General features: G+C 38.6%; 2 non-coding genes and 1 pseudogene across 2 annotated transcripts; all 3 read left to right on the forward strand.

Annotated features, from left to right (window-relative positions):
* Positions 1–7,580: 7,580 nt before the first annotated feature.
* On the forward strand, positions 7,581–9,575 carry LOC127010524 (small subunit ribosomal RNA). Its single transcript, XR_007763280.1, has one exon. It is a non-coding gene; the product is annotated as a small subunit ribosomal RNA (ribosomal RNA).
* Positions 9,576–10,782: 1,207 nt separating this feature from the next.
* LOC127010591 (5.8S ribosomal RNA) lies at positions 10,783–10,961 on the forward strand. The gene has a single exon (XR_007763323.1). It is a non-coding gene; the product is annotated as a 5.8S ribosomal RNA (ribosomal RNA).
* A 402-nt stretch (positions 10,962–11,363) lies between these two features.
* LOC122817945 (large subunit ribosomal RNA) lies at positions 11,364–20,840 on the forward strand (annotated as a pseudogene).
* Positions 20,841–21,729: the final 889 nt, after the last annotated feature.

Consider the following 21,729-nt stretch of genomic DNA (forward strand, 5'->3'; position numbering starts at 1 on the left):
AGATTTTCAAGTAAGAGACCAATTTGATTAACATATCAATATAAGTACAACTCGACCATCTAATAATAACAATATGAATCGTCATCTTATTACTGACGCGAAGATTGGCAAACATATAATATACAAATATTCCTAAGGTCTAGATTTTCAAGTAAGAGACCAATTTGATTAACATATCAATATAAGTACAACTCGACCATCTAATAATAACAATATGAATCGTCATCTTATTAGTGACGCGAAGATTGGCAAACATATAATATAAAAATATTCCTAAGGTCTAGATTTTCAAGTAAGAGACCAATTTGATTAACATATCAATATAAGTACAACTCGACCATCTAATAATAACAATATGAATCGTCATCTTTTTAGTGACGCGAAGATTGGCAAACATATAATATAAAAATATTCCTAAGGTCTAGAATCTTAAGCAATAGACCAATTCAACTAAGAGTTGACATATAAAAATATGTTCCTTTTAATGTTAGCAAAATTTTATCGTCACATACTGTTAGTGACGCGAACGTTTTTTTCTCCATGTTTATATGAATGTTTATTCAAAGGTAGAAAGGCAGGATCGTTATTTTATAAGTGAAGCGATAAAAAAATATTATGCAATAGGACATCTATTTATAAATATTTTTAAGTCTTAGAAATTCAAGTAAAGAGATTCAAGAAATTCATTCAACTTAGAGCGCACATATAATTAAAACTATTCCTGAGGTTTAGAAACCAAATTAAATAAAGAGGACATATAAACGTATGTGGTATTTTGATGGTAGTAAAAATGTATCGCGATATTATTAGTGACGCGACCAATTTTTATACTCTTTGCTCCATGTGCAAATATATCTAGTGTTTAGATAGTCAATTAAAAATGACAATTTTAACTAAAAGACTTAAAAAAGTGTTTGTCAAACTTATAATTTTGTCAATACTATATAAAACGCCAATCATATCCTTATAAAAGTAAATACGGTATATGGTTATAAATACAAAACCATATATAAATAAAAAAATGAAATCGTATGTATATGGCTTATAGGTATAATACCTATAAGGCATAATAATGTATAATATTAGCAAATATACATATAAAAGTGCATAAATTGTATAGATATGGCATAAAGAAGGCATTTATGAGAATAGCTAGTAGAATTTGCCCATACACTACTAGCGAAATGAGATATTTATACCTAGTGAGAGCGGCACTAGTACTATAAATTGTGGCAAAATAAATCTTATGCAAATGCATAGGATTTTGTCAATACCGTACAAAAAACTAAGTAAAACGTATGGATATTGAAAAATAAATGGATTATATTCATAAAATACGAATATTTCTTGCATTCTCTTGTTATACGAGAGAATATCATACGGAGCGGGCAGCCCCTAGTATAGTAAGCAGTCGAATGGGAGACAGCGTGTCCAAAAACACCTATAGGGAGGTGGTCGTTGGCGGACCTCTCCTCGTATTGGTCAAACTTATGATTTTGTCAATACTATATAAAACGCCAATCATATCCATATAAAAGTGAATACAGTATATGGATATGAATAAAAAACCATACATAAATAAAAAAAAATATGTATAAAAAATTATACATATATTTATATTAAGCAATCGTATGGATGTGGCTTATAGGTATAATACCTATAAGGCATAATAATGTATAATATAGCAAATATACATATAAAAGTGCATGAATTGTATAGATATGGCATATAAGTGACATATTTATGAGAATAGCTAGTAGAATTTGCCCATACACTACTAGCGAAATGAGATATTTATACCTAGTGAGGGCGGCACTAGTACTATAAATTGTGGCAAAATAAATCTTATGCAAATGCATAGGATTTTGTCAATACCGTACAAAAAACTAAGTAAAACGTATGGATATTGAAAAATAAATGGATTATATTCATAAAATACGAATATTTCTTGCATTCTCTTGTTATATGAGAGAATATCATACGGAGCGGGTAGCCCCTAGTATAGTAAGCAGTCGAATGGGAGACAGCGTGTCCAAAAACACCTATAGGGAGGTGGTCGTTGGCGGACCTCTCCTCGTATTGGTCAAACTTATGATTTTGTCAATACTATATAAAACGCCAATCATATCCATATAAAAGTGAATACAGTATATGGATATGAATAAAAAACCATACATAAATAAAAAAAAATATGTATAAAAAATTATACATATATTTATATTAAGCAATCGTATGGATGTGGCTTATAGGTATAATACCTATAAGGCATAATAATGTATAATATAGCAAATATACATATAAAAGTGCATGAATTGTATAGATATGGCATATAAGTGACATATTTATGAGAATAGCTAGTAGAATTTGCCCATACACTACTAGCGAAATGAGATATTTATACCTAGTGAGGGCGGCACTAGTACTATAAATTGTGGCAAAATAAATCTTATGCAAATGCATAGGATTTTGTCAATACCGTACAAAAAACTAAGTAAAACGTATGGATATTGAAAAATAAATGGATTATATTCATAAAATACGAATATTTCTTGCATTCTCTTGTTATATGAGAGAATATCATACGGAGCGGGTAGCCCCTAGTATAGTAAGCAGTCGAATGGGAGACAGCGTGTCCAAAAACACCTATAGGGAGGTGGTCGTTGGCGGACCTCTCCTCGTATTGGTCAAACTTATGATTTTGTCAATACTATATAAAACGCCAATCATATCCATATAAAATTGAATACAGTATATGGATATGAATAAAAAACCATACATAAATAAAAAAAAAATATGTATAAAAAATTATACATATATTTATATTAAGCAATCGTATGGATGTGGCTTATAGGTATAATACCTATAAGGCATAATAATGTATAATATAGCAAATATACATATAAAAGTGCATGAATTGTATAGATATGGCATATAAGTGACATATTTATGAGAATAGCTAGTAGAATTTGCCCATACACTACTAGCGAAATGAGATATTTATACCTAGTGAGGGCGGCACTAGTACTATAAATTGTGGCAAAATAAATCTTATGCAAATGCATAGGATTTTGTCAATACCGTACAAAAAACTAAGTAAAACGTATGGATATTGAAAAATAAATGGATTATATTCATAAAATACGAATATTTCTTGCATTCTCTTGTTATATGAGAGAATATCATACGGAGCGGGTAGCCCCTAGTATAGTAAGCAGTCGAATGGGAGACAGCGTGTCCAAAAACACCTATAGGGAGGTGGTCGTTGGCGGACCTCTCCTCGTATTGGTCAAACTTATGATTTTGTCAATACTATATAAAACGCCAATCATATCCATATAAAATTGAATACAGTATATGGATATGAATAAAAAACCATACATAAATAAAAAAAAAATATGTATAAAAAATTATACATATATTTATATTAAGCAATCGTATGGATGTGGCTTATAGGTATAATACCTATAAGGCATAATAATGTATAATATAGCAAATATACATATAAAAGTGCATGAATTGTATAGATATGGCATATAAGTGACATATTTATGAGAATAGCTAGTAGAATTTCCCCATACACTACTAGCGAAATGAGATATTTATACCTAGTGAGGGCGGCACTAGTACTATAAATTGTGGCAAAATAAATCTTATGCAAATGCATAGGATTTTGTCAATACCGTACAAAAAACTAAGTAAAACGTATGGATATTGAAAAATAAATGGATTATATTCATAAAATACGAATATTTCTTGCATTCTCTTGTTATACGAGAGAATATCATACGGAGCGGGCAGCCCCTAGTATAGTAAGCAGTCGAATGGGAGACAGCGTGTCCAAAAACACCTATAGGGAGGTGGTCGTTGGCGGACCTCTCCTCGTATTGGTCAAACTTATGATTTTGTCAATACTATATAAAACGCCAATCATATCCATATAAAAGTGAATACAGTATATGGATATGAATAAAAAACCATACATAAATAAAAAAAAATATGTATAAAAAATTATACATATATTTATATTAAGCAATCGTATGGATGTGGCTTATAGGTATAATACCTATAAGGCATAATAATGTATAATATAGCAAATATACATATAAAAGTGCATGAATTGTATAGATATGGCATATAAGTGACATATTTATGAGAATAGCTAGTAGAATTTGCCCATACACTACTAGCGAAATGAGATATTTATACCTAGTGAGGGCGGCACTAGTACTATAAATTGTGGCAAAATAAATCTTATGCAAATGCATAGGATTTTGTCAATACCGTACAAAAAACTAAGTAAAACGTATGGATATTGAAAAATAAATGGATTATATTCATAAAATACGAATATTTCTTGCATTCTCTTGTTATATGAGAGAATATCATACGGAGCGGGTAGCCCCTAGTATAGTAAGCAGTCGAATGGGAGACAGCGTGTCCAAAAACACCTATAGGGAGGTGGTCGTTGGCGGACCTCTCCTCGTATTGGTCAAACTTATGATTTTGTCAATACTATATAAAACGCCAATCATATCCATATAAAAGTGAATACAGTATATGGATATGAATAAAAAACCATACATAAATAAAAAAAAATATGTATAAAAAATTATACATATATTTATATTAAGCAATCGTATGGATGTGGCTTATAGGTATAATACCTATAAGGCATAATAATGTATAATATAGCAAATATACATATAAAAGTGCATGAATTGTATAGATATGGCATATAAGTGACATATTTATGAGAATAGCTAGTAGAATTTGCCCATACACTACTAGCGAAATGAGATATTTATACCTAGTGAGGGCGGCACTAGTACTATAAATTGTGGCAAAATAAATCTTATGCAAATGCATAGGATTTTGTCAATACCGTACAAAAAACTAAGTAAAACGTATGGATATTGAAATATAAATGGATTATATTCATAAAATACGAATATTTCTTGCATTCTCTTGTTATATGAGAGAATATCATACGGAGCGGGTAGCCCCTAGTATAGTAAGTAGTCGAATGGGAGACAGCGTGTCCAAAAACACCTATAGGGAGGTGGTCGTTGGCGGACCTCTCCTCGTATTGGTCAAACTTATGATTTTGTCAATACTATATAAAACGCCAATCATATCCATATAAAATTGAATACAGTATATGGATATGAATAAAAAACCATACATAAATAAAAAAAAATATGTATAAAAAATTATACATATATTTATATTAAGCAATCGTATGGATGTGGCTTATAGGTATAATACCTATAAGGCATAATAATGTATAATATAGCAAATATACATATAAAAGTGCATGAATTGTATAGATATGGCATATAAGTGACATATTTATGAGAATAGCTAGTAGAATTTGCCCATACACTACTAGCGAAATGAGATATTTATACCTAGTGAGGGCGGCACTAGTACTATAAATTGTGGCAAAATAAATCTTATGCAAATGCATAGGATTTTGTCAATACCGTACAAAAAACTAAGTAAAACGTATGGATATTGAAAAATAAATGGATTATATTCATAAAATACGAATATTTCTTGCATTCTCTTGTTATATGAGAGAATATCATACGGAGCGGGTAGCCCCTAGTATAGTAAGCAGTCGAATGGGAGACAGCGTGTCCAAAAACACCTATAGGGAGGTGGTCGTTGGCGGACCTCTCCTCGTATTGGTCAAACTTATGATTTTGTCAATACTATATAAAACGCCAATCATATCCATATAAAATTGAATACAGTATATGGATATGAATAAAAAACCATATATAAATAAAAAAAAAATATGTATAAAAAATTATACATATATTTATATTAAGCAATCGTATGGATGTGGCTTATAGGTATAATACCTATAAGGCATAATAATGTATAATATAGCAAATATACATATAAAAGTGCATGAATTGTATAGATATGGCATATAAGTGACATATTTATGAGAATAGCTAGTAGAATTTGCCCATACACTACTAGCGAAATGAGATATTTATACCTAGTGAGGGCGGCACTAGTACTATAAATTGTGGCAAAATAAATCTTATGCAAATGCATAGGATTTTGTCAATACCATACATAAACCGTATGGATATTGAGAAGTTAATAGATTACATCTATAATATGAGAAGTATTTTAGTATTCTTATTAAATAAGAGAATACTATAAGGGTGAGTGGCAAAGAGAATTGAATATACCCGAATGGGAGACAGCGTGTCCAAAAACTACTATAGGTGGTGTGGCAAATATGAGGAAGGCAATATATCCATATAATGAAAATAAAAGTGCGTTTTCTTATTATATAAGAGAACACTATATGGGTGAGTGGCAAAGTAAATTGAATATACCCGAATGGGAGACAGCGTGTCCAAAAACTACTATAGGTGGTGTGGCAAATATGAGGAAGGCAATATATCCATATAATGAAAATAAAAGTGCGTTTTCTTATTATATAAGAGAACACTATATGGGTGAGTGGCAAAGTAAATTGAATATACCCGAATGGGAGACAGCGTGTCCAAAAACTACTATAGGTGGTGTGGCAAATATGAGGAAGGCAATATATCCATATAATGAATATAAAAGTGCGTTGTCTTATTATATAAGAGAACACTATATGGGTGAGTGGCAAAGTAAATTGAATATACCCGAATGGGAGACAGCGTGTCCAAAAACTACTATAGGATGGTCAATGGGCCGGCCGTCTGCTATTGACATATGTCAGTAGAGAAGATATTATCCGTCAAATTTGTTTCTTTATTCATTTATTTGAATACGAGACTTGGCTCCGCGGTTAATATTTTAAGCCCAAAGATAATAACGTTGAAACAAAGGCCAAGTTTCTATTGTACATAGAATAACAAATTGTTTCCGAATTTTATCGTTAATTTTAGGAGGTAGGCTAACATGATTTATATTATATGTGTATTATTAAATAATAATAGTACATAAAAGTCTACCAAAGAAATATAAAAATGTAATTATGAATACATTTTCAATATTAATATCAACTTATATTGTTGATAATAAAAAATAGCTATTAAGAGAGTTATTTAAGAAATTATATAATATATAATAAAGAGTATATATATAAATAATATATAAGTATATATTATTTAAGAAATAAATATAGTAGTAATAATTATATATATACACTCGGTTCTATTTTATATATTACCAGAGACTTATATGGATATATATAGATAAATTTTAAATTTATCGTCAAAATACAAATGATTAACTCAATATCTTATATTGGTTAAACAAAAATTGTACATGTGTGGATACAATATATTATGTATGTCGAACAAAAATGATATTTTAGAATGAAATGTGCATATATAAAGAAAATATATGAAAAATAAATATTGTGTTTATAAAGAATATGATTCTTTTTGACATCAATAAAAACTTGTTATTATTAGTGGCGAAACAAGTATAAATTGGAAAACAAACGTATACGAATGCTATATAAAAATGGCCGTATTCGATAGAAATAAAATCTATAACAACATATATATTGCTAATTTCTATTCAAAAAATATGAATGAAATATGAATAAAAACATTATTCTGGTTGATCCTGCCAGTAGTTATATGCTTGTCTCAAAGATTAAGCCATGCATGTCTAAGTACACACGAATTAAAAGTGAAACCGCAAAAGGCTCATTATATCAGTTATGGTTCCTTAGATCGTTAACAGTTACTTGGATAACTGTGGTAATTCTAGAGCTAATACATGCAATTAAAACATGAACCTTATGGAACATGTGCTTTTATTAGGCTAAAACCAAGCGATCGCAAGATCGTTATATTGGTTGAACTCTAGATAACATGCAGATCGTATGGTCTTGTACCGACGACAGATCTTTCAAATGTCTGCCCTATCAACTTTTGATGGTAGTATCTAGGACTACCATGGTTGCAACGGGTAACGGGGAATCAGGGTTCGATTCCGGAGAGGGAGCCTGAGAAACGGCTACCACATCTAAGGAAGGCAGCAGGCGCGTAAATTACCCACTCCCAGCTCGGGGAGGTAGTGACGAAAAATAACAATACAGGACTCATATCCGAGGCCCTGTAATTGGAATGAGTACACTTTAAATCCTTTAACAAGGACCAATTGGAGGGCAAGTCTGGTGCCAGCAGCCGCGGTAATTCCAGCTCCAATAGCGTATATTAAAGTTGTTGCGGTTAAAACGTTCGTAGTTGAACTTGTGCTTCATACGGGTAGTACAACTTACAATTGTGGTTAGTACTATACCTTTATGTATGTAAGCGTATTACCGGTGGAGTTCTTACATGTGCTTAGATACTTGTATTTTTTCATATGTTCCTCCTATTTAAAAACCTGCATTAGTGCTCTTAAACGAGTGTTATTGTGGGCCGGTACAATTACTTTGAACAAATTAGAGTGCTTAAAGCAGGCTTCAAATGCCTGAATATTCTGTGCATGGGATAATGAAATAAGACCTCTGTTCTGCTTTCATTGGTTTTCAGATCAAGAGGTAATGATTAATAGAAGCAGTTTGGGGGCATTAGTATTACGACGCGAGAGGTGAAATTCTTGGACCGTCGTAAGACTAACTTAAGCGAAAGCATTTGCCAAAGATGTTTTCATTAATCAAGAACGAAAGTTAGAGGTTCGAAGGCGATCAGATACCGCCCTAGTTCTAACCATAAACGATGCCAGCTAGCAATTGGGTGTAGCTACTTTTATGGCTCTCTCAGTCGCTTCCCGGGAAACCAAAGCTTTTGGGCTCCGGGGGAAGTATGGTTGCAAAGCTGAAACTTAAAGGAATTGACGGAAGGGCACCACCAGGAGTGGAGCCTGCGGCTTAATTTGACTCAACACGGGAAAACTTACCAGGTCCGAACATAAGTGTGTAAGACAGATTGATAGCTCTTTCTCGAATCTATGGGTGGTGGTGCATGGCCGTTCTTAGTTCGTGGAGTGATTTGTCTGGTTAATTCCGATAACGAACGAGACTCAAATATATTAAATAGATATCTTCAGGATTATGGTGTTGAAGCTTATATAGCCTTCATTCATGGTGGCAGTAAAATGTTTATTGTGTTTGAATGTGTTTATATAAGTGGAGCCGTACCTGTTGGTTTGTCCCATTATAAGGACACTAGCTTCTTAAATGGACAAATTGCGTCTAGCAATAATGAGATTGAGCAATAACAGGTCTGTGATGCCCTTAGATGTCCTGGGCTGCACGCGCGCTACAATGAAAGTATCAACGTGTATTTCCTAGACCGAGAGGTCCGGGTAAACCGCTGAACCACTTTCATGCTTGGGATTGTGAACTGAAACTGTTCACATGAACTTGGAATTCCCAGTAAGTGTGAGTCATTAACTCGCATTGATTACGTCCCTGCCCTTTGTACACACCGCCCGTCGCTACTACCGATTGAATTATTTAGTGAGGTCTCCGGACGTGATCACTGTGACGCCTTGCGTGTTACGGTTGTTTCGCAAAAGTTGACCGAACTTGATTATTTAGAGGAAGTAAAAGTCGTAACAAGGTTTCCGTAGGTGAACCTGCGGAAGGATCATTAATGTTTTAATATCCTTACCGTTAATAAAATATTTGTTTATATTATAATAAATACATTATAGTATTACAAATAAAATATGAATTGCCAAAATGTATATGAGATCTATTATAGATCAAATGAAATTTCGAACAAGCAAATCGAAATAATGCAAATATTAAAATTATATATTGTATTTATTACATATGAGAGAAATTAATAAGCAGCCAAAGCAAACAAATAAAAATTCGAACAAGCAAATCGAATTATTAAAATAATAATATTAAATTATTATTGTATATCCTTACCGTTAATAAAATATTTGTTTATATTATAATAAATACATTATAATAATACAAATAAAATATGAATTGCCAAAATGTATATGAGATCTAATATAGATCAAATAAAATTTCGAACAAGCAAATCGAAATAATGCAAATATTAAAATTATATATTGTATTTAATACATATGAGAGAAATAATAAGCAGCCAAAGCAAACAAATAAAAATTCGAACAAGCAAATCGAATTATTAAAATAATAATATTAAATTATTATTGTATATCCTTACCGTTAATAAAATATTTGTTTATATTATAATAAATACATTATAGTAATACAAATAAAATATGAATTGCCAAAATGTATATGATCTAATATAGATCAAATGAAATTTCGAACAAGCAAATCGAAATAATGCAAATATTAAAATTATATATTGTATTTAATACATATGAGAGAAATAATAAGCAGCCAAAACAAACAAATAAAAATTCGAACAAGCAAATCGAATTATTAAAATAATAATATTAAATTATTATTGTATATAAACACAATTAAAATACTGTGTGTATATGGACCATAATATACACGCGTTGCGATATGTATTGTTCATCTCAGTTATGCGCATACATTGGATAATGCAACAACCTAAAATGTACAATGTTGTACCTGGTTTTATACAGGTTAATGTTTTATATAAATTTCAATTTATATCGCTAAAAAAGTATTAATATATATATATATATATTTATTTACAATAAATGCAATTTAAAAAGAAATACTTTGATATATATTGGTTATATAAAACTAAGACATTTCGCAGCATTCGTTTTAGGTATAAAAATAAATTTATTTATTGGCATTATTGATATATGCCAGTAAAATGGTGTATTTTTAATTTCTTTCAATAAAAACATATTTGACAAAATTAAGAAACCAATTTATAAAACTCTAAGCGGTGGATCACTCGGCTCATGGGTCGATGAAGAACGCAGCAAACTGTGCGTCATCGTGTGAACTGCAGGACACATGAACATCGACATTTTGAACGCATATCGCAGTCCATGCTGTTATGTACTTTAATTAATTTTATAGTGCTGCTTGGACTACATATGGTTGAGGGTTGTAAGACTATGCTAATTAAGTTGCTTATACAAATTTTATAATGAAATTTTATAAGCATATGGTATATTATTGGATAATAATAATTTAATTATTTTATTCATAATATTAAAAAATATATGAAAAACATTATCTCACATTAGTAAATAATTTGAATGTGAAAAACGAAGAGAAATATTTTCTTTTTCAATCAAATGATACTGAGAAATGTCTAGCATAAAAATGTATCTAGAATTGTCTCTTATTAATGATTAGAAAATAGAAAACCGTTGACAATATTATTGTTCTTCGTTGATTCGTTAAATCAAACAAATGCCATTTATATACAGATATTATTAATATAACGAATTTAATAAAATGTTTTATCATTATATATAAAGAATTAATTGCATATAAAAGTTATACACAACCTCAACTCATATGGGACTACCCCCTGAATTTAAGCATATTAATTAGGGGAGGAAAAGAAACTAACAAGGATTTTCTTAGTAGCGGCGAGCGAAAAGAAATCAGTTCAGCACTAAGTCACTTTGTCTATATGGCAAATGTGAGATGCAGTGTATGGAGCGTCAATATTCTAGTATGAGAAATTAACGATTTAAGTCCTTCTTAAATGAGGCCATTTACCCATAGAGGGTGCCAGGCCCGTATAACGTTAATGATTACTAGATGATGTTTCCAAAGAGTCGTGTTGCTTGATAGTGCAGCACTAAGTGGGTGGTAAACTCCATCTAAAACTAAATATAACCATGAGACCGATAGTAAACAAGTACCGTGAGGGAAAGTTGAAAAGAACTCTGAATAGAGAGTTAAACAGTACGTGAAACTGCTTAGAGGTTAAGCCCGATGAACCTGAATATCCGTTATGGAAAATTCATCATTAGAATTGTAATATTTAAACAATATTATGATAATAGTGTGCATTTTTTCCATATAAGGACATTGTAATCTATTAGCATACCAAATTTATCATAAAATATAACTTATAGTTTATTCAAATTAATTTGCTTGCATTTTAACACAGAATAAATGTTATTAATTTGATAAAGTGCTGATAGATTTATATGAATACAGTGCGTTAATTTTTCGGAATTATATAATGGCATAATTATCATTGATTTTTGTGTTTATTATATGCACTTGTAGGATTAACAATGCGAAAGATTCAGGATACCTTCGGGACCCGTCTTGAAACACGGACCAAGGAGTCTAACATATGTGCAAGTTATTGGGATATAAACCTAATAGCGTAATTAACTTGACTAATAATGGGATTAGTTTTTTAACTATTTATAGCTAATTAACACAATCCCGGGGCGTTCTATATAGTTATGTATAATGATATTTATATTATTTATGCCTCTAACTGGAACGTACCTTGAGCATATATGCTGTGACCCGAAAGATGGTGAACTATACTTGATCAGGTTGAAGTCAGGGGAAACCCTGATGGAAGACCGAAACAGTTCTGACGTGCAAATCGATTGTCAGAATTGAGTATAGGGGCGAAAGACCAATCGAACCATCTAGTAGCTGGTTCCTTCCGAAGTTTCCCTCAGGATAGCTGGTGCATTTTAATATTATATAAAATAATCTTATCTGGTAAAGCGAATGATTAGAGGCCTTAGGGTCGAAACGATCTTAACCTATTCTCAAACTTTAAATGGGTAAGAACCTTAACTTTCTTGATATGAAGTTCAAGGTTATGATATAATGTGCCCAGTGGGCCACTTTTGGTAAGCAGAACTGGCGCTGTGGGATGAACCAAACGTAATGTTACGGTGCCCAAATTAACAACTCATGCAGATACCATGAAAGGCGTTGGTTGCTTAAAACAGCAGGACGGTGATCATGGAAGTCGAAATCCGCTAAGGAGTGTGTAACAACTCACCTGCCGAAGCAACTAGCCCTTAAAATGGATGGCGCTTAAGTTGTATACCTATACATTACCGCTAAAGTAGATGATTTATATTACTTGTAATATAAATTTTGAAACTTTAGTGAGTAGGAAGGTACAATGGTATGCGTAGAAGTGTTTGGCGTAAGCCTGCATGGAGCTGCCATTGGTACAGATCTTGGTGGTAGTAGCAAATAATCGAATGAGACCTTGGAGGACTGAAGTGGAGAAGGGTTTCGTGTGAACAGTGGTTGATCACGAGTTAGTCGGTCCTAAGTTCAAGGCGAAAGCCGAAAATTTTCAAGTAAAATACAAATGCCAAACAAATATATATATTATATAAAATCTAGCTAAATTAATATACTTGAATAATTTTGAACGAAAGGGAATACGGTTCCAATTCCGTAACCTGTTGAGTATCCGTTTGTTATTAAATATGGGCCTCGTGCTCATCCTGGCAACAGGAACGACCATAAAGAAGCCGTCGAGAGATATCGGAAGAGTTTTCTTTTCTGTTTTATAGCCGTACTACCATGGAAGTCTTTCGCAGAGAGATATGGTAGATGGGCTAGAAGAGCATGACATATACTGTTGTGTCGATATTTTCTCTTCGGACCTTGAAAATTTATGGTGGGGACACGCAAACTTCTCAACAGGCCGTACCAATATCCGCAGCTGGTCTCCAAGGTGAAGAGTCTCTAGTCGATAGAATAATGTAGGTAAGGGAAGTCGGCAAATTAGATCCGTAACTTCGGGATAAGGATTGGCTCTGAAGATTGAGATAGTCGGGCTTGATTGGGAAACAATAACATGGTTTATGTGCTCGTTCTGAGTAAATAGAGTTTCTAGCATTTATGTTAGTTACTTGTTCCCCGGATAGTTTAGTTACGTAGCCAATTGTGGAACTTTCTTGCTAAAATTTTTAAGAATACTAATTGGGTTAAACCAATTAGTTCTTATTAATTATAACGATTATCAATTAACAATCAATTCAGAACTGGCACGGACTTGGGGAATCCGACTGTCTAATTAAAACAAAGCATTGTGATGGCCCTAGCGGGTGTTGACACAATGTGATTTCTGCCCAGTGCTCTGAATGTCAAAGTGAAGAAATTCAAGTAAGCGCGGGTCAACGGCGGGAGTAACTATGACTCTCTTAAGGTAGCCAAATGCCTCGTCATCTAATTAGTGACGCGCATGAATGGATTAACGACGGACGTGTGTTTTCTCGTGGTCTTAATCAAACGGTCATTTCAAAGTTATTTCTGGGTGTACAGAGCTCGAAATTGGACTAAAATTCGCAGCTTAGTGCAAGGAAGACGCCTGTGTAAAAACAATTTTGAAAAGTGAGCGGTAAGAGTGGAAATCGCCGTTTTCCTTTTTGGAAAATTTCCACACGTGCGCGTGGGTGAGTGCAGCCGCGAGAACTTTCGTGAGAGCAAAAGCGGCGAGAGCGAGCTTTCTCTCTCGCAGTCAGCTGTTCTAGCGGGTGTGTGTACCGGCTAAACTTGCGTATCGGGTAAGTGTACTTGCTCGAGTAAGTTTGGTGGTAGGAGGAAAATGGCTCCATCTCCGATGGAGACGGCAGGTGGATGCTCGGGCAGTGAGTCTGCGAGCAGTCGTAGCGGCAGTGTTAGCCGTGATAGGCAGGGTCGGTCGAAGGGAAAGCGTGGCAGAGGTGCAGCTGCGAGGGATGCCTCACAGGCCAAGTATGTGGCCATCGACGGAGGCAGTGGTGGACCGAAGCAACTTGTGGAGAAGACGCTGTCATCGCTGGAGATGCCGCCGCCGCCGGCTCCCGTTGCTGCCATCGTCCCCGCTGCTGGCACTGTCCCCGCTGCCTCCTCTGCCGATGCCTGCGTCGGCGTCGCAGCTGGCGCCGCTGCTGGCGCCGCTGCCACCGGAGAAGGAGAATGCGTAGAGGAGCTCGAGGCAATGGAGATCGTGAGAGGTGGCCTCGGCCGAATTTCCGCGGAGATCGCGAAAATTAGGTCGGAGATCGTGCTGGACGTCACCACCTGCCTGGGACGAAGCTCAACGAGGGAGTTACTCAGAGTCGCCGCAAAGTACGAGGCCCTGATCTCGGCGCTCACGGTGCGCAATGCGATTTTGGAGGACCGGTGGAAGCAAATGAAGAGGACGCCGCTGCCAACGCCGCCACCGCCGCCACCGCCGCCACCGCCGACTATCCAACATGGAGCCGCCCATATGCCCTCGGTGTATGCCACTGCGTACCCCAGCCTGCCGGTGTCCTCTGTCATGCCCCCTGCCGTGCCGGTCCCGATGCCGAGGAAGCCGCGCGAGACCTGGTCGGCTGTGGTTCACAGCTCAGACCCGAATATTTCGGGGCAGCAGCTGGCTGAAAAGGTGCGGAAGGAGATTGCTCCTTCACTAGGAGTCCGTCTACACGAAGTCAGAGGACTGGCGCGTGGCGGTGCCATTATCCGCACCCCGTCGTCCGGGGAAATAAGGAAGGTTGTGGCAAATAGGAAGTTTGCAGAAGCTGGCTTGGAGGTGAAGCAAAGCCCAGCCCAGACTCCAAAAGTTCTGGTCAGCAATGTTGATACTGCGACGCCACCGGCTGATTTTATGAGCGAGTTGTTTAAAAACAACTTCGCAGACCGAATGGACCTGGAGGCCTTCAAATGGCAGGTGCGGCTAGAGAAATCGTGGTCGCAGGCGGATGGCGCCACTGTAAATGTGACGCTGGAAGTCAGCACCACGGCCCTCGACGTGCTTGACGGCGGCAAGGCGTACATTGGCTGGTTTGCGTACAACTGCCGGGCGTTGGTGCGCACTTACGCATGCCACAGGTGCGTGGGTTTCGACCACAAGGTGAAGGACTGCCGGTATAAGGAGAATGTCTGCCGACAGTGCGGACAAACTGGCCACAGTGCACGCGAGTGCCAGAAGCCGGTGGACTGCCGGAACTGCCGGTTTAAGGGCTACCCGTCGGGACACCACATGCTGTCCCCGGGATGTCCCGTATATGCGGCAGTGCTTGCGAGGGTGAACTCTAGACATTAATGTTTAGGTTCATCCAAGCAAACTGTGGTCGAGGACGAGCGGCGACCATCGAGCTCGGAGTCCGGTTGCTTGAAAGCAAGAGTCTGTTCGCACTGGTTCAGGAGCCTTACGCAGGTGACGAGAGGATAGACGTGTTGCCGGATGGAGTGCGAAGCTTCGTCGATCGGCGAGGGAAGGCAGCCATCTTTGTCAGCCACCAGGATGTCATCTGCATGCCAGTGGAGCCGCTCACCAACAACTACGGCGTGTGTGTGTGCATTAAAGGAAGTTTTGGCTCAATCTTCCTTTGCGCCGCATACTGCCAGTTCGATAGCAGACCAAATGGTAGACCGAACCCGCAACCGGATGAATACAGCTACAACCTCCAGTCGTACCTAAGGTACTTGGATTCTGTCCTGCTGCTGGCCAGCAGTACTCCAGCAATCTTCGGACTTGACGCGAACGCAGCGTCCCCTATGTGGTTTAGTAAACTCCCTCCTCGACCGGAGGGACTAACTAACTACTCCCGGGGTGAGCTGCTGTCCGAGTGGATGCTGACGAAGGGAGCGGTGGTCTTGAACCAACCTAGTCAAAGCTACACGTTCGATAACATAAGATCGCACAGCGATATCGACGTGACATTCGCCAACTCAGCAGGACATATGCTAGCCACATATGAGTGGAGAGTGGACGAGTGGGAATTGAGTGACCACAACGTAATTTCCGTTGTGGCCAGCACCTCGACCGCGAATGCCGTTGGGAGATTATCTCCGGTACCGTCCTGGAACTTCTCCAATGCACGTTGGCGTCTGTTCGAACAGGAATTGGTGAATAGGGCAGCCGAGATTCCGGAAGACTTCCAAGGATTGCCGCTGGACCAACAAGTGTCTAGACTCCGCAGGATGGTGCACGATGTGTGCGACCTTGCGTTGGGAAGGAGAACGCCCGGACAGCCGAGAACGAGGGTAAGTTGGTGGACCGCTGACCTTTGCGCAAAGCGCCGCCAAGTCAGGAGACTCAGGCGCCGTCTTCAGGATGCCAGACGCCATCAGCATGATGACGTGGCCGAGCTGACTGTAGTGGAGCTGAGGCTTGCCACAGCCGACTACAGGAAGCTTATCGTGAGGACCAAGGAGAACAGCTGGAGACGCATCGTGGGAGAAAACTCGCACGATCCCTGGGGGCGCGTCTACAAGATGTGCCGAGGTCGCAAGAGACGGACGGAGATTGGGTGCCTCCGCGTGAATGGCGAGCTGGTCACCAATTGGAGTGACTGTGCGCGAGTGCTCCTCCGCAACTTTTTCCCAGCTGCGGAGTCTGACGCACCGATTGCCCCCGTGGAGGAAATCCCACCGCCCTTGAATGTCTCGGAAGTTGATGCTTGTGTCGCCAGGTTGAAGAGCAAGCGCTCGCCTGGCATGGACGGTATCAACGGGACGATTTGCAAGGCTGTGTGGCGTGCCATACCTCAGCATCTGACGGTGCTGTATTCAAACTGCGTCCGGTCGGGGTACTTCCCCGCAGAGTGGAAATGCCCACGTGTAGTGGCACTGCTCAAGGGACCCGACAAGGACAAGTGCGAACCGTCGTCATATCGCGGAATTTGCCTGCTGCCGGTTTTTGGCAAGGTGCTCGAGGCCATTATGGTGGATCGTGTGAGGGAAGTTCTTCCGGAAGGCTGTAGATGGCAATTCGGATTTCGCCAAGGACGTTGTGTGGAGGACGCTTGGATGCACGTTAAGAGCAGTGTTCATGCCAGCCCGGCGAAATACGTGCTCGGAATTTTCGTGGACTTCAAGGGAGCCTTTGACAACGTGGAATGGAGTGCTGCATTGCGCCGATTAGCCGAACTGGGATGCCGAGAGATGGGCTTGTGGCAGAGCTTTTTCTCAGGCAGAAGCGCAGTGATCCGAAGCAGTTACGAGGCAGTTAATGTTCCCGTAACTAGAGGCTGTCCGCAGGGATCAATCAGCGGCCCATTTATATGGGACTTGCTGATGGACGTTCTGCTCCGACGCCTTGAGTCGTACTGCGCCTTGAGCGCGTACGCGGATGACCTGCTGCTTCTCGTCGAGGGAGAATCCCGAAGCGTGCTAGAGACAAAAGGAGCGCAGCTAATGTCCATCGTAGAAGCGTGGGGGATGGAAGTCGGCGTTGCCGTCTCCACCAGCAAGACGGTGATAATGCTGCTTAAGGAGAACGCCCGCCCACCTTTGGCACGTAATCCTTCGGGTGTGCTTAGTCGGCCCCCAGCGGTCAAGCTTGCTGGAGCAAGCTTGCCGTATGTAAGCAGCTGCCGGTATCTTGGCATCACGGTCGAAGAATGCTTGAAATTCTCCAAGCACTTCACCTCGCTCAAGCAGCGAATGACCGGAGTCGTTGGAGCATTGGCGCGTGTGCTTCGAGCAGACTGGGGATTCAGTCCTCGAGCCAAGCGGACCATCTATGCCGGACTCATGGTACCCTGTGTGCTATTTGGTGCCCCGATATGGTATGTCGATACGACGCAGGAAGTAGTGGCCAGGAAGCGACTTCTTTCTTGCCAGAGGCTCATCCTGCTTGGTAGCCTCCCGGTTTGCCGAACAGTGTCTACTGTGGCACTGCAGGTTCTTGCTGGCGCTCCCCCGCTTGATTTGGTCGCCAAGCAAGTGGCAGCCAAATACAAGCTTAAGCGTGGATACCCGTTGGAGGAGTACGATCTGTGTTATGGCGAGGACCTCACAAGTCTTAGCCGAGGGCAGATGAAGGTGCGTACTGAGCAGTGCATACTGCACGCGTGGCAAGACAGATGGGATAGCGTAGAGTCATCCGGCCGGGTGACCTACAAGTTCATCCCGGATGTCGAATTTGCCTATCGCGATCCTAACTTTGGATTCACGATGCGTACCGGATTCTTGCTTACAGGACATGGATCGCTAAACGCATTTCTGTTTGGTGTCAGAGCGTCGGGCACTGCCGCATGCTCATGTGGCGACCCATATGAGGACTGGCAACATGTTCTATGCGACTGCCCGAACTATGAAGATTTGCGAGACCTCGATGGACTTGGTGTGCAGCAAGTTGGCGAAAGATGGATTGGATTCGATGGCATACTAGCGGATCAGGAGAAGACCAGAAGGCTTACAGCGTTTGCCGAGGAGGCGTTCAACCGGAGGAGGGACTCTTAGTCCTCATCCCTGCCGTGTGGTAGCAGCGAAGAATACTGCCACAGTCTGTCATTGCTTGTCGTAGGAGGCGACTAATATGACATGGTTGCCCCATCCGAGCTTGTCGGAGCTGAAGGGGTGAGGCCCACCGAGCCTGTAATTTTCGGTACCACGGGTTGAGCAGTTATCCAAGGCTGCTCATTGAGGTCGGCCCCCTTGTGGGAGTTTCGTGGTGGCTGTGGTTGACACCTATATCGCGGGTAGAGTCCCCGGGCTCGACGTGGATGTTGCGTTTATACAACTCGGGTGCTGCGACCCAAAGAACAGTAGAGATTTTAGATAGATCTCGCCCCAACGCAAGGGGAAGTGCTTGCCCGACAAGCAAGTACTTAAATTGCTACTGGGGTGGTTGCTATGTACATAGCTATAGCTTCTAGTCCGGGGCGTTGGTCTGGCGCTTAACCTAGACCCGCTGCACTATATGCTCCAAAGTGGGCATATGTGAGTGCCGTGGTTGTAATCCCTTTAGTGTGGAACACGCCACGTTAAATAAGTTCGGAGGGATCCGATTCCCACTGTCCCTATCTACTATCTAGCGAAACCACAGCCAAGGGAACGGGCTTGGAATAATTAGCGGGGAAAGAAGACCCTTTTGAGCTTGACTCTAATCTGGCAGTGTAAGGAGACATAAGAGGTGTAGAATAAGTGGGAGATATTAGACCTCGGTTTGGTATCGCCAATGAAATACCACTACTCTTATTGTTTCCTTACTTACTTGATTAAATGGAACGTGTATCATTTCCTAGCCATTATACGGATATATTTATTATATCTTATGGTATTGGGTTTTGATGCAAGCTTCTTGATCAAAGTATCACGAGTTTGTTATATAATCGCAAACAAATTCTTTAATAAAACGGTGCATTTATGTATTTTTGATTTGAAAATTTGGTATAACTCCAATTACTCAGGTATGATCCAATTCAAGGACATTGCCAGGTAGGGAGTTTGACTGGGGCGGTACATCTCTCAAATAATAACGGAGGTGTCCCAAGGCCAGCTCAGTGCGGACAGAAACCACACATAGAGCAAAAGGGCAAATGCTGACTTGATCTCGGTGTTCAGTACACACAGGGACAGCAAAAGCTCGGCCTATCGATCCTTTTGGTTTAAAGAGTTTTTAACAAGAGGTGTCAGAAAAGTTACCATAGGGATAACTGGCTTGTGGCGGCCAAGCGTTCATAGCGACGTCGCTTTTTGATCCTTCGATGTCGGCTCTTCCTATCATTGTGAAGCAAAATTCACCAAGCGTTGGATTGTTCACCCATGCAAGGGAACGTGAGCTGGGTTTAGACCGTCGTGAGACAGGTTAGTTTTACCCTACTAATGACAAAACGTTGTTGCGACAGCATTCCTGCGTAGTACGAGAGGAACCGCAGGTACGGACCAATGGCACAATACTTGTTCGAGCGAACAGTGGTATGACGCTACGTCCGTTGGATTATGCCTGAACGCCTCTAAGGTCGTATCCGTGCTGGACTGCAATGATAAATAAGGGGCAATTTGCATTGTATGGCTTCTAAACCATTTAAAGTTTATAATTTACTTTTTAAACGACAATGGATGTGATGCCAATGTAATTTGTAACATAGTAAATTGGGAGGATCTTTGATCACCTGATGCCGCGCTAGTTACATATAAAAGCATTATTTAATACAATGACAAAGCCTAGAATCAATTGTAAACGACTTTTGTAACAGGCAAGGTGTTGTAAGTGGTTGAGCAGCTGCCATACTGCGATCCACTGAAGCTTATCCTTTGCTTGATGATTCGATAATAAAATTGCATAATTTATTTGTTGTGTTGAACTTCTTATATAAAGTTCAACCAACAATCTATTTGTATGCATTGATTGTTTGCTTGGCTTTGTGGCGAATTTTTAATCCTTTATATATTACATTCCTAAGGTCTAGATTTTCAAGTAAGAGACCAATTTGATTAACATATCAATATAAGTACAACTCGACCATCTAATAATAACAATATGAATCGTCATCTTATTAGTGACGCGAAGATTGGCAAACATATAATATAAAAATATTCCTAAGGTCTAGATTTTCAAGTAAGAGACCAATTTGATTAACATATCAATATAAGTACAACTCGACCATCTAATAATAACAATATGAATCGTCATCTTATTAGTGACGCGAAGATTGGCAAACATATAATATAAAAATATTCCTAAGGTCTAGATTTTCAAGTAAGAGACCAATTTGATTAACATATCAATATAAGTACAACTCGACCATCTAATAATAACAATATGAATCGTCATCTTATTAGTGACGCGAAGATTGGCAAACATATAATATAAAAATATTCCTAAGGTCTAGATTTTCAAGTAAGAGACCAATTTGATTAACATATCAATATAAGTACAACTCGACCATCTAATAATAATATGAATCGTCATCTTATTAGTGACGCGAAGATTGGCAAACATATAATATAAAAATATTCCTAAGGTCTAGATTTTCAAGTAAGAGACCAATTTGATTAACATATCAATATAAGTACAACTCGACCATCTAATAATAACAATATGAATCGTCATCTTATTAGTGACGCGAAGATTGGCAAACATATAATATAAAAATATTCCTAAGGTCTAGATTTTCAAGTAAGAGACCAATTTGATTAACATATCAATATAAGTACAA

The sequence above is a fragment of the Drosophila biarmipes genome, chromosome X (assembly GCF_025231255.1).
Source record: "Drosophila biarmipes strain raj3 chromosome X, RU_DBia_V1.1, whole genome shotgun sequence".
NCBI lineage: Eukaryota > Metazoa > Arthropoda > Insecta > Diptera > Drosophilidae > Drosophila > Drosophila biarmipes.